The sequence below is a fragment of the Lontra canadensis genome, unplaced genomic scaffold, assembly GCF_010015895.1.
Source record: "Lontra canadensis isolate GAN:19392208 unplaced genomic scaffold, GSC_riverotter_1.0 scaffold65, whole genome shotgun sequence".
In the NCBI taxonomy this organism is placed as follows: domain Eukaryota; kingdom Metazoa; phylum Chordata; class Mammalia; order Carnivora; family Mustelidae; genus Lontra; species Lontra canadensis.
The window spans coordinates 8,359,716-8,380,505 of record NW_022631059.1 but is presented as its reverse complement, the minus strand read 5'-3'; the positions used below and the strand labels follow the sequence as shown (position 1 = coordinate 8,380,505).

Here is a 20,790-nt window from a genome sequence, read left to right as displayed (position 1 = left end):
GTTGGGACTTGAGAGTTTTAATGGCTTTCCCTGAGCCTCAATCTAAGGGGTTAAAGTCATTAGTAAAGAGAAAGGGGAGGACAACACAGGGTTGGGTTGGGGGCCCTGAAGGGGAAGCTGTGGGGACTTTGAAGCAGGCCCAGGGAGAGCCAATGGCCCTTGTGTGGGGGCACCACTGTCCTCCAGGGGAAGGACTCTCAGGCCCACACAGGTGGGCCACAGCCGCTAGGGAGAGCAAAGAGAGTAGCACTGCTATGCCTGCTGGGAGGTTGGCCTTCCGGAAGCTCACCCAAAGAGCCACCCAACATCTAACTCAGGCAAATGAGGTGCCTGGGAAAGGTGGGGGGACTGTTTTGCTTATTGTTTGTTTTCAACTGTGTGACTTTTTTGTACCCGTGGAAATAGGAGAGGAAGAAGAACGAAGGACTTGCCATACCTAGGGATGGCAGCCATGGTGTCTTAGATGAAATTCCCCGCGTGTGTCTCCCTAGTGCCTCCCTGTTCTCAGGTTGCTTCTTTGGGAATGAGCAAGGAAGGAAGCACAGCGCTTCACACGAAGGAATGCGTGGCCGACGGTGGAATTTCAGGCAGTACTGGGAACATAGCTGTGTGTAAGATTCTATCCATTCAAGCCATCCAATACAGAGCAATTGCCTTCTTTGTGTCGGGGACTAAGGAGAGAAAGACTGGGGTGCTTGGGTGGCTCAGTCGGGTAAGAGTCCTACTTTTGGTTTTGGTTCAGGTAGTGATCACAGGATCGTGACATCAAGCCCCACGTCGGGCTCCGTACTCAGTGCCGAGTCTGCTTGAGTTTCACTCTCCCTCTTCTTCAGCCCTTCTCCATCCTTTCTCTAAAACAAGTAAATAAATCTTTAAAAAAAAAAAAAAAAGGAAAGAAAGAAAGAAAGACTTTGACAGGGACTTCTATTCTGAATGAGCTCACAGTTCCATGGAATAAACAGACGTATAACCCTGTTTGTCAGCAGTTGGGATGCCAGTATTCATGGATTTATTTGTAATTTCGACCATTGATTCCTCAGCAACCCGCATGATAGAGATGTGGTAACGTATCTTTTTGCTGTGGCATAAATTTGATTTGTGTTGCAATGCTAATGAGAAACACCCAGTCAATAACCCAGTAAGTGCCCCCGGCCAACCACCCAGCATCCATTCTCAATGAGACTTTGCCTTCCTTCACTCACCGTCGTGCATACCGTAGCGCTAAGTGGTATTATGACCGCGTTCCATTGTGGAGAAGTGCCATCAAGTTTGCAGAGCAAACATGACTTGTAAGGGTTGAAATATTTCATTGTATAAAAGTATTTACACAAAAAGTGCAACTCCCAAAGAAAACAAGAATTAGGAGAATCCCATGAGCCTATATCATGGCACACCTGGGTTCACAAATTTGGGATCTGGAAAGGTCTTATGCCGCGTGCCTTGCAAACTGGCAAGAGGAAACAGGTCTACAATGATTATGATCAGATTTGCCAGATGAAAATTAGCTCCTGTGCTGTATGAGTTCATGTCCTGGAAAATATTTGAAACCAAGAAGGTCATGGAAGCCTGAAGCCACACACGGTGTGCAGCAGTGTGATGTCAAGGGCACAGACGACTGTGAGCCCTTGCTCTCAGATCACACCTGGTCCGCAGCCCCTGACAGCTGAGACCATTCTACCATTTGCTTAGTCTGTTGGGTAGAAGTTATCAAACCAGAACACAGAGGTAACACATTACTCCTTCAGTCAAAGGAGGGCCCCAACATCTGAGCACGAGCTGTGAGGCATCAAAATGTTCTCAGGTTCCTGATCGATTACTGATATGTAGCCATTGACTCTATTACCCATTGGAAACAAAGGCATTGGTCCAAAACCCACACCTCCAATGAGATCAGGAAGAGCCTCCCACTGCTATGTGAAGGGTTGTCCTCAAGACGTGCAGTATGGGCTCTGTGACTGCCTGTTGACTCATTGTTTGATACAATAAATATTCACTGAGTGCTTGTTATGGGCCAAGGACCGTCCTGAGGCAGTGAACACTGAGAGAAAGCTCCTGCCCACATCAGGACTAGCTTATAACTGAGCACAAAGAGGGAAAAGAAACGAGACCAAACAAACATGCTTTGAAGGCACCCACATAGGCTGAGGGGCTCGTGACCCGGGTGACCGCGTGACAGGTGTAAAGAGGACGATCACCGTGAGACCTGTGCGGGAGGAGTGGGCAGCCACGCGAGGGATGGCAGCGGCCGGCCCTCCGAGGAGGTGTGAACTGCACACATGAGGGGCGAAAGGCCTTGTGAACTTGAGAACAGGGGGGAGGAGGGCAATTCAAAGGACGAGGAAGGGACCAGGTGGTTCAGCGACCCAAAGTCCATGGGAGAAAGGATGCAAAGGGAAGCCACGGGAGGGTTTAACAGAAGAGGGATGGGGTGTGTGCTGGGGACACAGTCAGGGACCGCCGGCAAGTCCGTGCTGCTCCCCCAGAGCCCAAACCTGCTCTTGCATTGTGACCAGTAGGAGAAAATGTGTGTCCATCTAGGTAAACCTCCAGGACGCCCGTACACTAGCTGCGCGCTCTCTCTGTGCTACCGCTTGTAAACAATCCACATGAACAGCCACGCGAACCCCGTTTGTAAGTAGTTTGGATCTGAGCTTTACAGACTTGCCATTTGCAATTTAGACTGCTTGTTTCTCAGCAGCTCCCCTAAGGGAGACATGGGAATGTGAACCTTTTTGCTCTGTTGATGAGAGAGAATGTGGTCCATGGGAATAGGTCAGACACGATGAATTTTCCCTGCCACCTCTGCCCTAGCGGATAAATGATTGATTATTGACCAGCCATTGATAATCGATATTCTCCATGTAGAGTCTCTGGTGAGGCATTTCTTTTCTACTTCAATAGAAGAAATGGCAGCTTTCTATTTCGCTCATAAGAAGATTGAATGCTGTTTTGTCCCTTTTCTCGCATTGGTTTTGTTGTTGTGGTGGTTTTGTTTTGTTTTTGCATTAGTTTATTTTGGTTTGGGGGTTTTGGGTTTTTTTGCATTGGTTTTTATTTTTATTTTTTTGGTTTTTTAGCATTTTGGGTTTTTTTTTTTTTTGGTTTTGTTTTTGTTTTTGCATTGGTTGCCAGGAAGCTCATATCCAGACTGGATGTTTAATCACAGAAACTATTTTAATTCTTACCATTAAGGTATTTGCTTTCTCCTTCTTTAATTAGCTTTATTATTTATTTCCATTTTATGTCACCTTAAATCTTTGTGTGGCTAGAGGTGGAATATCAATAAAGCAAATTACATACTTCAAAGCCACAGCCCCATGGTCGGCTTGCTATGGACCTCAGAAGTTTTATATCCACCGGTGACAGGATATGAATAGTTAGTTGAATTAGCAATTAAATACATTATTATTGATAATTTCCATAAAATGTTAAGCTTCAGGACTTTGGCCAAGAATCATTTCTACTAGAAAGTCAGGTTCTACCATAAATTCAAGGTCTGACTATTGCCATCAGAAAGGTTTTAAGCTTAATATAAAACAGGAATGTTTCTCCTCCCTGGAATGCATTTGCCAAAGAACTTCAACTTCTGTCTCCTTTCCTGTTGAACTTTAAAAAACCGGAGAGACAACTGTCTGTCGAGACTGTTTTGTCTGGAGCCGGGCTTAAGGCAGCAATCCAGCATGATAAATTTCAATTCTTGGTCCCCAACTCAAAATTTCAGGAAGCACCTCGATCGTGCCCTGTTAATTGCAAAATTCACTTACAGTAAAAGTAAAAGAATAAAAAAGCCTCTCTTCTCCTTGGCTTCCTACGAAGCAGGAAGTGTGGGGGCGGTGGTTGCATGCAAACTGAGGGCCCATGTGTCTGTGATGGAACCCTGAAAGTCATTTATAACCACGTTTAACCCTGGAAAACCCTGCTTCCTCTCTTCCTCTGGTCACCCATGAAGCATAACCACCTTGGAGTTATTACCAGATAATCACGCATGTGGGGTTTAGTCGTAAACATGACTTCTGCATCCAGACTAACTATAGGGATCATGGTTGTGGGGAGAAAAAGAGACAAAGATGCCAGATCCCATCTGATATTCTAGGTGGTTCTCCATATCTTTTCTAAAAACAAACCAAGAAATCATCAACACCAGCAAGAACCTTATTTTTTAATGATAGAAATAATAAATATCCACTAACAGGAAATGAAAGCTTTCAGGTAGACCACAAAGGAGGTGAGGGGAGAGAAAGAAAATGTCAGTGTATATTCCTAACATTTTGGTAGACATCAATGTGCAGTACACAAAGTCTAGGCAAGGGGTTGACCAACTGAGGCCCTAAGCCAAATTCAGCCCACTTCCTTTTTTTTTTAAATAAAGTTTAATTGGATACTACCCTGCCCATCTGTTTACATATTATCTGTGGCTAACTTTATGAATTAGGGGCAGAGCAGAACAAAGACTATGTGGTCTGCAGAGCCTAAAATATTTATTATTTAATACCTGGCCCTTTACACCATTAGTTTGCTAGCCCCGATCTACACTTTTTGTCTCTACACATTTATGCTTATACGTAGTCTCATACACAATTTTTTTTTTTACTTTTTAGTTTGAAATAATTATAAACCCAAAGGAAGTTACAAAGAACGTTTGCAAAGAGAAGTTCCCTGCACTTACACCCAGCTTCCCTGTGTTAACATCTTGCGTGATGATCGGATGGTACCAAAACCAGAGTGCATTCAGATCTTACCAGTTTCCGTGCAGTCCTTTGTGGTGATACACACACTTTTTAAATATAAAAATGACATGAAATATGACGACTTTAAAGTTAAGAGTGACTCCATATGACAGTAAAGAGAAAGAAACATGATTGTCGTTACTGTATCCTGAGAAATCCCCAGGAGTCTGATCTGATCTATTATCCAGGACAAAAATCAGAACCAGTAGACATTCCCAGATCACACTGACCAAAACTTCTGGAGGGGTTATGCTTTATTTGCACCTAAACTTGTAATCCTTTCTACTGTCTCCCTCCTGACCCTCCCCATCATCTTGACACTTAAAAAAAAAAAAAAAAGGTGCCTGAAATATGACTGGGGAATCAAAGATGACAGCGCATTGATAAGGTCCAGAAAAGTCTCAGCTCCTCTGAAGCCAGCGATTAAAGAGAAAAGTGACATTTGGTTTATTCAAATATGTTTATCTGACATCTGTCTGGGATTCGTCTGAAGTATAGAGGGCTCCTTCCCCATCCCTTCCCGCCATGTGCCTGGTGTCGACGTAAAACACTTTGCGAGGGATGGAGTCCTCAAGCTCAACAGCTAAGAAGAAAAGATGCCAGGGTTTCTGGCAAATTGGGTCAGAGAGAGAGAAACACCTCACCTGGGCTTGTTATGAATTGTTACTGCATTAGAGCACGTTTCCCTTTGGCTAGAATTACCAAGTGTGCACGTGGATTTGGGACGCACTGGTATTTGTGTTGAATGAGGCGGGGTTCATGGGCATAGGTTACATAGGTCTTTAGAAAATGTACAAATATTGTAGGTAGGGAAGGGTAATACAGCTTAAAAAATAATAAAATAATAATAATTTTTTTTAAAAGCTATGGGAGAAGCCCAAACTATAAGGCAGTTTGATTAAGAAAATTTAATAGAGCAACTTGAACGGGAGATAGCAACTTAGCAGCAAGAAGCCCGTGAAAGACATGAATCCTCTCTTGGACTCCAGGGGTCACTGTGCTGGAAAAGCAGACAGGAGTGAGGCACTTGGTCCTTTCTGGGACCCAGGGGGAGCCAGGAGGCCTGAATGAGCTGTGGCCACCAGTGAAGATAGACTGTAAGTGGGTAGGGTAGACCCCAGGAGACCAGTTGGGAGGCTACAGGACAGCCCAGGTGAGAGGTGGTCATGGGTGAGCCAGTCGTTCCCTAAGTGTGTTCCCAAATGAGCAGCATCAGCACCACCTGTTCAAAAGCCAACCCTTGGCCTCCCCAGAGACCAGCTGCATCAGAAACTCCCTGCGCTACACTGAGCCCCCGATGTGGTTGATGAACACGGGGGCTGAGCTACCCCCCACCCCAGGACGGAAGTGTACACCGTGTAGGCGAAGAGCGGTGTTCAGACACTGTTGTGGTTTTTTTTTTAATTTAATTTTTTATTTAAAGTCAATTTAGGTAACATATACTGTATTATTAGTTTTGGGGGTAGAATTTAATGATTCATCAGTTGCATATAACACCCAGTGCTCATTTCATCACGTGCCGTCCTTAATGCCCTGTTCTAAACACAGAGCTTGGGCAACAGAAAAAGAAAGTCTCCATCAGCTCTGTCCATCAACACAGGATGCTTCTCCAGTGTGACACCTTCCCCACTCAGCCCTGCGTGTTCCCTCTCCGGGCACCGTACCTGTTTGGTTCTGCCCCTGCCCTAGACCCCTGGGTAAAGGAGGAAGGCATTTCAGCGACAGGGATCCCAGAAACTTCTTTGGTTATCAAAATTGTGTCCTGTTGTCTGTTTGCTTGTTTTCATGGGAGAATCCTCTCAACCATTCTCCTGGAAGTGCAGGAGAGGGAAAGGAAAATCTCTATGAAGGTTTCCAGGAAGGACGTTGGGGAAAAAGTAATAATAATAATAATAATAACCGGGCCCCCTGGTTCTCTTCCTCCAATCTGGCTCCCCTTCCCCAGAGGCAGCTCTCAGTACCTGTTGTTACTTTGCACAAGCGTGAGAAAGGAAAATCACTTCCCAGCCTCATCTGCCAGGCAACAGAAGTTTCTGCTACAAATGGCCGCTCCTACAGGCTTCTCTTATTAAACCCTGCTATCGCATTAAGCCCAGACAGTGACCTGCTCTGTCGCCGGAAAGAATCCGCAATTAACATGGGGCGTTTAATCAGGATATTAATGGGTTTGGTTTTTAATTCCTATAATATTTTCATCAGTTTAAAAAAAAAAACTCATTTCAACCTGCATTAAGTTAGAAAAGTGGATTTGGTGGGGTGAGAAGGGACAGGATTTAAGAAAGCTTTTATTTCTCATCAGGTAAAATGCAAGTATATGGAGGATTCTGTTTGTTTGCAAAGAAACCTTCGTTAAGCAATCCAAGGTTGAGCCTGTGACCACTTTGTGACACAGCGGCTGACTGCAGGAGAAAAGACAAAGTGTAGGGAGCAGAGAGGTTTGCTTGTGTAGTTGCTGAATGCTGATTTTCCCAATTCCTTTCCATGGTGATTCCATAGTCAAGGCCAAAGAGATCAAGGGCATGCATGTTGTCCACTCCAAAATATATAATAGCTTAAATCAAGTCAGTACTTGGCTTACATTTACCATAGTTTATTGAATCAAGGATGCCACTCGTTGTTAAGATGTGTCGTTATTTACGGATCCCCAAGGGGGGAAGAAAAGTACAAAAGCAATGCTGACAATTAATTGTAAGAGATCATTGATCAGAAGATGCATTCTGATTTCAGACGCATTAAGATGCCTGGAGGTAGGCTGACCAGATGGTAGGTAACCGCAGTGAAGCAATCATCAACCCTTGTTCCTTCTAAAACTTTCTGCTCCATCAGGCTTAACATCAATGCCTTATCTGCATGTTTGTCACTCACATGGCAGCAAGATGGCGGATGCATCTCATGTCCCCTCTGCAACAAGGTGGCAGAAGAGTATATCTTCTGCTAGAAAAACAAAATGAGAGGAATGGAGATATATATATATCCCCATGACAGTGGGATTATTTATTCACTTACTTGGTTCCTTTAAAGAATTGGCTTATGCGATTGTGAGTCTGGCTGGCCACGTCTGAAATTTGCAGGGCAAGCCAGCAGGCTGGAAACTCTCAGACAAGAGCTGAAGCAGTTCTTAAAGTCTTCAACTGATTGGACGAGGCCCACCCACATTATCATGGATAACCTCTTTTATTTAAAAAAAATCGACCGCTTATGGAATTCCATCACATCAACAAAATACCCCCACAGCAACACTTTGACAAACGTTTGAAAAACTAAGGACCAGAGCCTACCCAAGCTGACCTACAAAACTAGCCATCACAAAGAAAGAGTGGATGACAGCAAATCTCCCAGCAAGTTTGCCTTTTTAATCAGGGAAGAACTCCATGCCCCATACGCCTCACTGGTGCATGATCAGTCCCAGCTGCAAAGGAGGCCGGAGGTGAAGAATTCGTTTTTCGGCCTCTATGGGAGGGTGTATATAAGGAAATGGACAGGGAATGGATTTGGATGAGCCAACCCACAGGGTGTTGCGCGACCTACTTATTGGACATTTAATGAGTATAAGAGGCCAAACAGCCACGTGCCAGCCAGATTCGATTCTTGTTCATCATTTACCAAAGATAAATAACTTTGGCTCCTAACACCAACTACTCATTTCCTTTCCGAGCGAGGCTGCCGAAAAGGCTTTTCAATTTAGAGGAGAGGCGCAAAATGCCTTTTAAAATATTTAAGCCAAAAAGTAAATCCACTTAAAGAAAAATATTAAATAAGTAATAGGACGGGCGGTTTGCTGGAGCAGACAAGGGGAGGTCGCCCGGGACGTCTCCAGCAGAGTGCGGCCCCTCCAGGCTTCACTGGGCGAAATCACAGGCCCAGGGCCCCACCGCTCGTGGAGCTCCAGGTGGGATCCTGGGAACGGTAGGGAGCCTCTTTCTCGGACCCTCCATGTCCTCGCCTGGAAAGGAGGCACACGTCTGTCTGCATCACAGTGTGGCCACGCGGCCAAATGGGTTCCCACAGAGATCTTCACGGTCGGCATTCCTCAAACACGGAAATGTTCTCCTTGTATTTGTCACTTCCCCAAGGGAGAGAATGTTTTCACAGTTCTTCCCATGTCACATTGAAGGATTTTATTATAAAAAGAGCGATGAGCCTAGGTTGCAGGAAATCTCTTAGCCCCGCCCAGTCTTAATGTCCTTCATCTAGAACATGGGGCTGGGCCAGCATAGAGAAACACCCGGGAGGCCCCTTTGCTATCACAGGGAAACCCTCCTAGGAGACTTCATTGGATCCAAACCACAAGAATGAACAGTAAAACCGATTACTACCTCTTTTTCCGAAGAGAGTGATGCGGGCCCTTTATGGTTAAATAATTTATTCTGGGTCACTGCGTGGTAATTGGCCATGGTGGATTTGAAGTCACCGGGGGCAATTTTGCCCCTGAGGCAACAGCTGGCAATGCGTGAGGCATTCTTGGTGGTCATGATGGAGGGGGGGCTACTAACATCCAGTGGATAGAGGCTGGAGCCGCTGCCTGAGGTCATACAGTGAACAGAGCAGCCCCCAGCAAAGAGCCACCCAGCTCCACATGTCAGCTGCACTGAGGGTGAGAGGGTCCCCCCCACCCCAGTCTCTGTAGGCCTTGATTCGCAGGTGTTCCCAAGGGCCACACGAGGTCACCAGGTCACCAGGAGCCAGGCCAGCGCTGCCTGTAATCAGAGCCACCGATGAAACTGTTGTAGCAACGTGGGAATGTACTGGCCAGTGCAGGGGCTTACGGGAGTGAATTCCAGATTCTTCCCCTCTGAATCACCGGCAGGAAGACCAGAAGACAGAAACAAGAAGTAAGCCCAGCTTAGTCACCAAAGGAGTCAAGCTACACCTGCGACAGGTAAAACTCTCACCACCAGTCCACAAACTCAAGTGTGGAAGAAATGCGACTTCCTCGAACACTCTCCACCTGAAGACTCAATGTCAGTTTCAAGTCTGTCCCAGGGGCAAAGACTTATTCCTGGTCAGTTCAGGACTCCTCCCCGTTCCTGAGGGACACAGCTGAAACAGGGGGTGGGTAGGAGCAGGCGGGGGAAGAGGGGTCCTTCAGGGAGCTGGCATGTGGTGGCCTCAAGCTCTCACAGGTCTTCTGGTCACTGTGAACTCTATAAGGTCTCCTCGCATTTACCCACCCCCCTCAGACTTGTGGTGGCTGTGACAGTCTCCCCCTGGGGCACACGGGCACCCTGTCAGGCAGCCACAACCAGCTACACCATGCGTGGCCTATTGCAAGACGAAAATGTGGGGCCCTTGGTTCAGAAAGTGCTAGGACTTTCTAGACGGTATTCATCCAGACACGCAGAGCCGTGTGTGACTGCCCAGGTCAACTACCCATGACCATGGGCCTGGGGGGACCCCGGTCCTGAGGGACCCCACCCCCTAGGCCCAGATGCCTGATCACCCACTCCTCTCAGCCATTTGGCTGGCTTTCCAGCCCTTTCCCCAGGGCATTGGAGCCCAGGCCATCTCGAGGGACTCACAGCATTCCTAGGTGCTGCTGGGGAAAAGGTGCAGGTTGTCACTACTCCTGAGTCCCCTTGAAATTGTCAGACTTTCTCCCAGGGACACCTGGCCGCATTTGACTGCCTAGTTTCCCCCAGGTCTCCTCTGCCCCCCGTCGACAAGCTTATCCTGTCATGTCCAGTAGGGAGACTTGCTCTGTAATCACATCTTGTCTTGTTCCCGAACTGCCTCAGGAAGCATGGGTTGGTGAAACCCACCTTTGTTAAACTCAAATTCCTTCCGTTGTAGTTTTGGTGTGATCGTGAGTAGCTGATGCCTGGTTGAGGGAAAAGCAGCCAATACAGGAATGCTGGGAAGAGCCGAGGAGATTTTTCAAAAGCATTATCCCACCAAAGGCTATGGGCCACACATCACCATCCTCCCCACAGACCCCGGCAGAAGTGTATGTGCAGAGGGAAAAAACACAGTGGGAAAGGCATGAGGGAAATTGTGCTGGTGGGCTTCTGGGAAGGATCCCCATGTAGCCTGTAGGTCTCCACTTACATTCTCTCTCTTCCAGGAAGTCCTCTCTGACTTCCTCTCCCAGGTTGTGGTAACTACTCCTTCTCGAGCCCCCATGGTACAACAACGGTGCCTCCTACCCTCTGATCTCTGTCCTCTGTCCTGCAGACCTATAGGAGGTGGACTAGGGTAATTTGGAAAACCACCGTGTTTAGGAGATGGGCAGATGTGGGGTAGGTCCTGATTCTGTGTCAGCTTGGGCAAGCTGTCTGACCCCTCTGACTGGGGTTTTTCACACCTAACGGTACACATCCATCACCTAAGGATCTTGTTGGAAGCACAGATTCTGATTCCCTGCGTACAATAAGATGACAGGCGAGCCCATCCTCCGAGTAGCCAGAAGGAGGACCCCCTCCTCCCACTTTACAGATCACTTTTCTTTCTGGAACAAATAAGGTAACTACCATGTGCCCTACGAAGGTAGTAGCCAGAGTTCCTCAGGTCACTTTCTGGCCCTCTGGAGCTCCGACTGCCAGCAGATAGAAAGAAATCTCAGAGCTGAGAAATCCCAGTCGCTATCATTCTGGACGACCAATTGGCAACTCCAACCTCTCCGGCGGGGGTTTGTGAAAAATGTAATTAGCCCAGGTGAGGCTCATTAGAGCAAGCCTGGAATTCTGCCAGTGCTACCACGAGCTTTATGCCAACCCCTTGATTTTAATATCAATGGCAGTGCTGACAATGAAGCTAGAAGGCTAGGCAGGCTAGGAGGAAGCTTTGTACCCAGGCGGGAAAGCACCCTCCCTCCTCCCCTTCCGCTCGCTCTTGCCACAAGGTGAGGCAGTTGGCTTCGTCAAATCAGAGCCAGCTCATGAGTAATTTCCACTGTCCTCCCCTTTCTAACAGCCTGGGCCCCAGGTGATCTAGAAATTAAATGAAGCTCAGAAAACCAGACAGCTTGGGGAGAGGGGCATCAATGCCCATCCTGGGCTCCAGCAAGACTGTGTACTTCCATTGTCGGTTTCCTTGGAATTCCTCTGGGCCTTTGGCACAGGGCAAAGTCTCTCTCCAGAACCCCACAGCTCTGGAGTGTCTCTGCCAGAGGGTCCCAATCCCCCGCGTGTCTCCTTGTTCTCATGCAAAATTTAAAGTGGGCAATTGTAGGCAACACTGTCTTTTCTCCCTGTAAATTAAGATATTTGTGCTGATGCGATGTTTTCGGAATAGGACTCTGGGCCGGCTCCTGAGCTTGGGGATGCCAGCACGCCATTCTTATCCTCATCATCTTCCTTTCTCATCACCACTCTCACTTACTGGGGATTTATTATGTGCTAGATTCCAGCCTTTGCATTTTGCCTGTATTCTCCCAATTAATGCACACCACGAAGAAGGTTATGCTCACATTACCAAGAGGAAGAAAACAGCGTCACCCAAAGCCATCCTACGGCTTAGTAGATCATCCTGTCTGTTTGGTCATTAGAGTTGAGAGTAAGGTTATTTTCCACTGCGCAAACCACCCCCCCCAAAGAATTTGGATTTAAAAGGGATTGCCTTATAAGTTTGGTTAGAAACCTGGAGCTGATCATTGATTTTGTTATAGAGAGATGAGAGGACGAGAAAGAGAGCAAAGAAAAGGAGGGGTGGGCCGGGAGGAAGTGGAGGGAAAGAAAATCAGGTAAATTCACAGGATAACATCCTTGACATTCGAGTGGGAAAAAATGGGAGCAGTGAAGTATGTCATACACTATATTTAACACTAAGCATTAGAGAAAACAAATTCCAACTGGCTATGTTAGAAATGGGTATATATTGATGTGTATGTATTAATTTAATATGACAAAAACAGCCCTATTGAGAAAGGCTAGAAATAAAGTTTGTAACTTTCGCTTTCTCTCCTACCTATAAAAAATAGAACTTAGGTCATGGTAAAATTCTGTAACCTGAGCATTCATTTTTTCTAAAGATAATTTGATGAATACATTCTACATATCAGGAAAGAGAGATTTAAAATATGGAGAGACAGAGAAAGAACTTACCAAGTAGTGGGTAGATGGATAATTCGTTTCTGGGAAGAAGTAGGAAAGTCTGAGTGTGTTGTGTTACAGTTACTGTCCTGCAAGCGACACAAACTGATTCTGGTGACTTCAAGGAAGCACAGGGCCCCAGGGGAACAAAAAAGGCATCTAATGGTGATCCGAGGCCAGGAGTCAGGAACAACATTGCAAGAAGCTGTGTTTTTCACTTGAGATTGGAGGAAATAGCAGAAGAGCTGTGCAGCCTAGCGTTCATGAATGTTTCGGTGGGTGTGAGGGTGTCGGGAACGGGGTGGGCAGGTGGAAAGTGAGGGGGTCCAGCGAGGGGCAGTACGAGTGAGAGAACATTCCACAGGAGGTGACTGGAAACCCCCGCAGATGGGCATTGCCTCCAGACACCTGGAAAAGGGGGCTGAGTGGGCAAACGTCAGGGGAATAACCCACACTGGGGACGGGCCCCGTCTCTCCCCCGGTGGAGGCCAACCGAAGCAGGGTTGAAGAAAGCACAGAAGGAGACAGCCCAGGTGAAAACTCCTACCACTGGAAGCATCTAACGAGGATTTTATGAAGCTGCCTCACGAGGAACTACTTCACTCCGGGAGAATGCCTCCTGGTTGCCGTGACTCAGAGAGTGATCTGCGAAATAATTCACCAAATTAGAGTTTGCCGGGTGTAAGTTTGTAAATCTGATCCCCCTGCCCGCCCCCCATGACGTTGATTATATCTTTCATCCCCAAGAATGAAGCCAAGAGCCTCCCCCTGCCCCTCCTCCCCTCCCTCTGTAATCCTCACCCCTCATTTCTCAGCACCCTGCCACCCCTAAGACAGTGGCGTGATCCCCAGAAGCTTGCAGGGAGTTCATTAAAACCCGCCACCCTCTCCAGTGCCCACCGGGCACTCCCAGCAGCCCCTGGGGCCATGGCGGTGGCAGAGCAAGACAGTCACTCAGGAGGGGCCGGCCCCCTTGGAGGACAGGGACCCCCGCACAAATGAGAGGAGCCAGCAAACAGTTAATGGTTTAATCCTTTACAGAAAAAGTCAAGGCAGACTTGTGATTCTTGATGTTAATGAAGGTGTCACACATTGTCTAGAGAAAGTTGTGCCTGGCAATCTTCCCTTTTTCGGATGCCTACCCCAGTGACATTTCATCTCACATCCACCTTAATGAAATGCATAATTAACATATTCTAATTGTGCTGAGCGCTGCGATGATTTTGACAGAACTCACTTTCCATGTCTAATTTGATGCTAATTTAATCTGTTCCTCTCCCGCTGACATGACCTTTCTTGATTGAGTTTCACTGAGGAAATTTTTTGATGGATTGATTTATCAGCATTGCAGAGACAACAAAGGCTCAGGGTGCACGACAGAAAATAGGAAGGGAACGGCCCTGGAAGCCAGCGCGCTCTGAACTTGCCGGCTGGAATGTCCTCTTTCCAGAGACGGCTTGTCTGATCTACTGATGGAATTTGAGAAATGTGACATCTGTGTGCGGGTTTGATCTCTCCGATAAAGACAGTAAATATCTTATTGTGCTTGTGAAGCTTTGCATAGAAAACTCCTCTAGGGCTAGTGGAAGGTAGCTTAGGACGTTCCTGGTGACAAAGAGCCAACCCAGCCAGGGGCTGATGACCACTTCCTGCCTGGGCTCTTGAGTGGAATTTGGTCGCTTGGCTTCTGCCAGGAGGCACAAGGAGGCAGGACGGCGACTATCTTCGGTTAAGATGAAGGAACGTAGCAACTACCAGGGTCATCGCGTGGGGATTTCAGACTTCAGGAGAGGTACACCTTGACCTTGTGGGAGTGTCTATGGACTTTTCCCCCAGCGCACCTGCCCTTGGAAACACGGTATCTAAAGGCGATGCTTATGACTGCCTCTTTGTCCAAATCCAGATCTATGGGGAGGTATGTGCTTAGGATACAAGCAGAGAGTCCACCAGTCACCAGGTGAATCACAGAGGGCAACCTGTGAGCGAGTTGCAAAGACAGAATCCTCAAAACTGTGAAAAAAAAAAAAAACTCCTTGGTTTGGGGGTTTTGTTTCATGTATTCTTTACTTCGTTTACCCAAATGTTTCTTCTCTTAGGAAAGATGTAAGTTGTCCATACTAAATAGATGTTTTCTTCAGAGTCCCCGAGGAGGAGGAAACATTTATTCCAACATGGCTGCCATGACTGCAAAGATTTTTGCAAAATTTCTCCAGGAGCTGTCTGATGAGCCCCACAAGGATAGCAAGATAACGAGATTATAATCATTATAATTACACTTCATCATAGATCAAAAGCGGTTTAACTCAGCAAAATGACCTGGCCAGCTTCACTCTCCTTTATTCTAAGCAACTTCTGGCTTTGCACAAAGATTCAATCCCTCTGCCAAGCCTGGCTGGACAGTGTGGCTAGGGGTGATCTCAAGGCAGCAGACAGAGCAGAACATGGACCCAGGGGCCACACTCCTATGTTTTTAGCTCCCCACCTCCACCCCTGCATCATGAGCAGGGAAACTGGACGGTTTTCTCATGGACAGAATGGCAGAATGACAGTCCTACCTTAAAGAGCTTTTTTGAGGACTAAATTAGTTAATAATGTATCTGCCAGGCAGAAAGAACAGTGCCTGACACATAGTGTGGCTCATCTTTTAGGTACGAGCCACTCTGATAGGAGACAGGCCGAAGCCTTCTAACACTAGAGTGGCCTTCCCAGCTGAAGTCTGGAAGTGGCTAGACCTGTTCTCCTCTGAGATTATTAAGTGACCGGACATACAGTTTTAAGGCAACTTCAATGATGTGTCCATTTCTACTGCTGTTGTAGCAAATGACCACAAACAGGAGCGGCTTAAAACAATGCAGAAGGACCATCTTATAGTTCTGGAGGCCTGAGAGTCCCACTCCGTCTCTCTGGGATAAAATAAGGCGTCAGCAAGGCTGCTTCCTTCTGGAGGCTCCAGGGGAGAATCTGTTTCCCTGTTTTTTCAGCTTCTGGGGGGCTGCCCCACATTTCCCAGCTCACAGCCCCATCCTCAAATTACTCTAACCTCTGTCCTCATCTCTCCTCTTAATGGCTCTGGCCCACCTGCCCCCCTCCTCTAAGAACCCACCTGGATAATCCAAACTCATCTCTCCGATCTCAGGATCCTTGATCTGCTCCAGTCGGCAGAGTCTCTCTTACCATGTACAGGAAGCGTTCACAGGTTCTGGGGATCAGGACGTGGGCCTTTTCAGGGCCATTACTCAGCCTGCCGTAACTGGTTTCACTTCAGGCAGGAAGTGGTTCTCAGCAGAGGAGATCAATGCCCTCCCACGTCTCAGTGCCACTCCGCCATACCATTTTGAGGGAAGAAAATCGATCTGGAGGAAGTAAGTGAAATCAGAGATGGGACGGGATCTCCAGGGTGGTGCAGTCCCGAGGAAATGCTTCGCCTCCATCAGTTTGCGAGAATGTTGGGGTGTTTGTCCGTCAGTGTCAGGCTTGAAACTATTCAAGGATTCCAACCCCAGGTACATGCCCCTGTGAAGCATATCCGTCTGGCTGCAAGTTTGATCATGACAGGGCCTCCTGTGTGATACGTTTAACACAGCATTCCCCTGGCTCGGTCAAAGCCTTTCTTACAGAGCCTCCAACAAGCCAGGAATTTTTATCTCATCCCATTCTCTGCTCTTTCTGCAGGGCCTAGGACAGTGCCCAGCCCCTTTAAGGCAATCAATATACTTGTCATCTAAATGAGTAAGTGGTTGATACTGAGGGCTTTTGTAGTCCTTGGAAACTACAACAGTTTTTCACAAAGACAAAACAGGTTTTGTCTATTCTGCTAATATCCCACCTGGAAAATCCTGGATTTCTCTGAATATGATCATACTCTGTGGTCACCATGAAACTTCAAGTTTTTCCCACGTGAAAGCGGAAGAGAGACTGGGAACCCATTGTTGCTTAGAGCAATGTCTGCTCACCCAGTCGTTTTCATTAGAATAGTTCACTTCAATAAGATCCTGGGCATTTTTGATAAGCCAGCATCCAGGGAACAAAGCTGTTATAAAATGACTTACTTAGAGGTTCCAGCCATAATTTTTGGCCTCAGCATATTGCTGGGTGTTTTTTTTCTGTCAGTCTAAAGTGAAAATGTAACATTTCAATTGCAATCCATTAGAAAGAGGCAAAGAAGGGGCTATTTGCATTTGATCCACAAATTGGACCAGAATAATTTTTGTCAACTTCGGATCTGCCAATACTCCGTTCTTTAAAAAAATTAAACTAAATACTCATTAATTCACTGTTTTCCTTTATTGAGTGAAAAGATTTTTTTTTCTGTCAACTGTGTTTTTATCCAGAAACAGTTAGAGAATATTTTGCATTATTAAAAATTGGGAGGTGGGAAGTGACATTTCCTTTGAACTACAAACAAATTGCGAACTTCAAAAAATGTGTGACGAAACAACCTAGCATTATAACCCAAAGAGCCATGATGGAGAAATAAGATGAAGGAAATGAAGAGGTTTTTTGTTTTTTTTTTTTGCAAATAGGATGCTAGTGATGCTTAACACCCGTGTATTAGTTTTAGCGTTTACAAGTATTAATTGATTCTCTGTCAAAAGAAGTATCATTTTAGGTCACATAAAAATTAGTTCAATTATCATCAATCCAACAGTTTGAAAGACTATATGTGGTAGGTGAAATTCAAAAGATGGTCTCCCACAATCCCCATCTCGTGTTTGTTCAAAAACTAATCTAGCTGCTGCACTTAAGGGATTTTGCAGATGTAAGTAATAGCTCAAACTAGTTGACCTTAAGCTAGAGATTATCTGTCTCGGGTAGGCTTGATACAATCAGGTGATCCTTTTAAAAGCAAAGCATTTTCTTTAGCTGGAAGCAAAAGGAGACATCAGAGAGATGCATCCCTACTGGCCTCAGGGAAGGAAACAGGAAGAAAATTGGGGTCAAACATATTTGAATTCAAATTCTCCACTGTTGGTCTTATGACTTGAGGAAATCTTCCTAATCATCCTATGCCTTAATTTTCTAAATTATACTACTAGCAATCTCAGAAATGTATCATAAGACATTAAGAGAGATAATATATGCAAAATATATTATGACACATACTATGTGCACAACAAATGTAATGATTATTATTTTTTTAAAGTTCTCTTGTAAGGTTACCATTCACTGACTCTTTTTGCAATCTGGGTTCTGATTCTAATAAAACAATATGAGTCCACCCACATGAAACAACACAGAAAAGCATAATCCAAGTATGAGGTTTTGTACTATGTTGGGATTGTGGGCGGGGCTAGCTCTTTACCTCTTTCTCCATTTCCTTTTGATCCTCACCTAAGATCAGTATTTTCCCCTGAATTTACTGTGTAGCTGACTGTCCCTGCATGTTTCCAGGAGTTCAAATCTTTATCATCATGCCTTTTCAACAAAAACTAGCTACCCTGGGTCCTGTTCCTCCAGGACCCCACAAAGTAAGTGGGAAGAGTCTTACAAATTAATTTGTACAAAGTGGATAATGACCAATCATCACTTAGCTTCCCATATGTATTCCATTAGAGACTCTTAATGCCTTCACTCTAATAAATAAGGTGGGATTTCACACATCAGCTTCAAAGCTAATAGAAGGATAATTGGGGGGACTGCAAGTCCTTTTGGTGTTACTGGAAGCTGTCCCATGTGGGTAACAGTCTATACAATGTCCAGCTAATGACATCTTTTCCTGTTTCCACCCCCTTTGCTCATATGGTTGCCTGATTTCTCTACTTGACCCCATAAGGATTTCCACAAGTTCCTTCTTCTCATTAACTCATCTGTATTACTTAGAAAAAAAAGCAAAGAAATATATGTTTTATTAGGAAGAAATAGAAAACAAAGGAAATCAAAATAGAAAACACCAGAGATCATTTATCATCTCATCCTCTATAGGAGATGATGATGTGAGAATGTCAGTAATGGAGAGGGCTATGGTTGGCACATGAATCAGGTTGGAAGAGAGGCTCAAAGATTTGCCCCAAAGCTGTGTTGTGTAGCAAGCATCCTGTGGTACCCCAGGGATATAAGTCAGTTGCTGATGGAGATTAAGATAGGGATGGTGCCCCATCTCCCAGCTATGCATGAATTTTATGGAATGAAACTGTTATGGTATATAAATCATATCTCAGTAAAGTTGTTGATGAAACAAGAAGAAAAGGTGGACACAAAGAAGAGAGGCCTTTCTGAGGAGGTGACATTGAAGCTGACATGGGGTGTATGCAAAGAGAAAGATTGGCTGGGGTAGGCGAGAACATGGCTGGCTGAGAGAGAGTTGTGCAATGACCCTGAGATGAAAGAGGACTTGGCGTGTGTCATGAACTGGTGGAGGGCAAGGATGGCTTGACTATGTTGAGCAAAGACAGAAGTTTTGAGAGTAGAGACAGGGGAGGCAGACAGCAATACACTGCAGGGTTCTCAAGCCTGATATGAAGGGTGTTCCACGTGCTCTGGGCCGTTGAGAGATTTGAACCAAAGGACTGACATGCAGTGATTTATAATTGGCAACATTTTCCTTAAAAAGAGTAACAACCCATACTGTGGCCTTACTATTCTAGGGATTTCACATTACTAATTTATTTATCCTTCACAATAACCCTGAGGTCGGTATCCAAAGTAACTTGCTCAAGAAAGGTCACGGAGAGCTGTGATTTGAGCTTAGTACCTCCCACACCAGAGCCTGAAATCTTAACCAGTACCCTACCCTTCAAAGTAGGGATGGACAGATATCCTGTGAAGTTATATGTGGGCTTGGAAGGATCCCACACTTGGCTTAGTGCTCTCCCACCACCATCTTGAAATGCTTAATGAGGGTGCCTGGGCGCCTGGGTGCCTCAGTCAGTTAAGCATCTGCCTTTGGCTCAGGTCATGGTCTTCAGGGTCCTGGGATTGAGCCCCACGTCCAGCTCTCTGCTCAGCAGGAAGTCTACTTCTCCTGCTGTCTACTGCTTCCCCTGCTTGTGTTCTCTCTCTCTCTCTCTGACAAATAAATAAATAAAATCTTAAGAAAAAAAACCAAACTCATCAACCTTTAACCAAAAAATAAATAAATAAAAAGAAAGAAAAAAAGAAATGTTTAATATATTTAATGAGGGATTCCTGGGTGGCTCAGTCAGTTGGGCATCTGCCTTTGGCTCAGGTCATGATCCCAGGGTCCTGGGATGGAGTCCCACATCGGTCTTCTTGCTCAGTGAGAAGTCTGCTCCTCCCTCTGCCTCTCCCCTTGCCTGTGCTCTCCCTCTCTCATTCACTCTCTCTCTCTCAAATAAATAAATAAAATCTTCTAAAAAAAAGCTTAATGATTTTTGAACAAGAGGCCTCTGGTTTTCAGTTTGCATGGGACCCACAAATTACCTATCCAGCACTTCTAACCCCTAGAGCTTTTACTATAGAAGGAGTCATTAACCACTGAAGGTCATGGATGGGCTGGCCAGGGAGGAAGACCAAACCCTTAAAGTTAAACATGAAATTTCTCATGCATATCCATTTTGGGAGAGAATTCCTTCAGATACTGAAAGAGATCCCAGCTTTCTTCAGATACTCAAAGAGATCCAAGAATCCAAAAGGAATACAACTTACTGATTTGCCGGTGACCTCTCATTCTGATTATGGGGAACAGGTAGATGATGGAGTGAACTTTGTTCTTATTCAGCTTCGTTCTCCTCTATTTATCAGTAGTCTTAGTATCAACAACATTCTTTCCAGAAAACAGAAATAATAATAATTATTATTAAGTTTATTGCTATTATTATTAATGAATAAAAATAAGTGGAAAAGGAAAGTTATAAGCTGAAGATTTTCTTTGGTGTGTTTTTCTTCCTGAAGGGCACCTAAAATTCTGTCTTTATCTCCTCTACCACCAGAACTTTAAAAAAAAAAAAAAAAAACAGAAACAAAAACAAAAGCAAAAGCAAAAGCAGCACTTCTGAATTTATATTAATGAATTTGGTTTAACATTTTTCACCGGGTTGCCTGAATTCAATTTCTCTTTGTTTCAGAGACCAGTTGGG

General features: G+C 45.5%; 1 protein-coding gene and 1 long non-coding RNA gene across 3 annotated transcripts in view; one reads left to right on the top strand and one right to left on the bottom strand.

The window, feature by feature from the left end:
• TSHZ2 (teashirt zinc finger homeobox 2) overlaps window positions 1–20,790 on the top strand; it is a 426,726-nt gene that overhangs the window by 313,203 nt on the left and 92,733 nt on the right. The gene's annotated exons all lie outside the window — the stretch shown is intronic.
• On the bottom strand, window positions 9,711–14,389 carry LOC116880125. Its single transcript, XR_004385166.1, has 3 exons — window positions 13,302–14,389; window positions 12,767–12,843; window positions 9,711–10,900 (listed from the first exon to the last, which is right to left on the bottom strand). It is a non-coding gene; the product is annotated as an uncharacterized LOC116880125 (long non-coding RNA).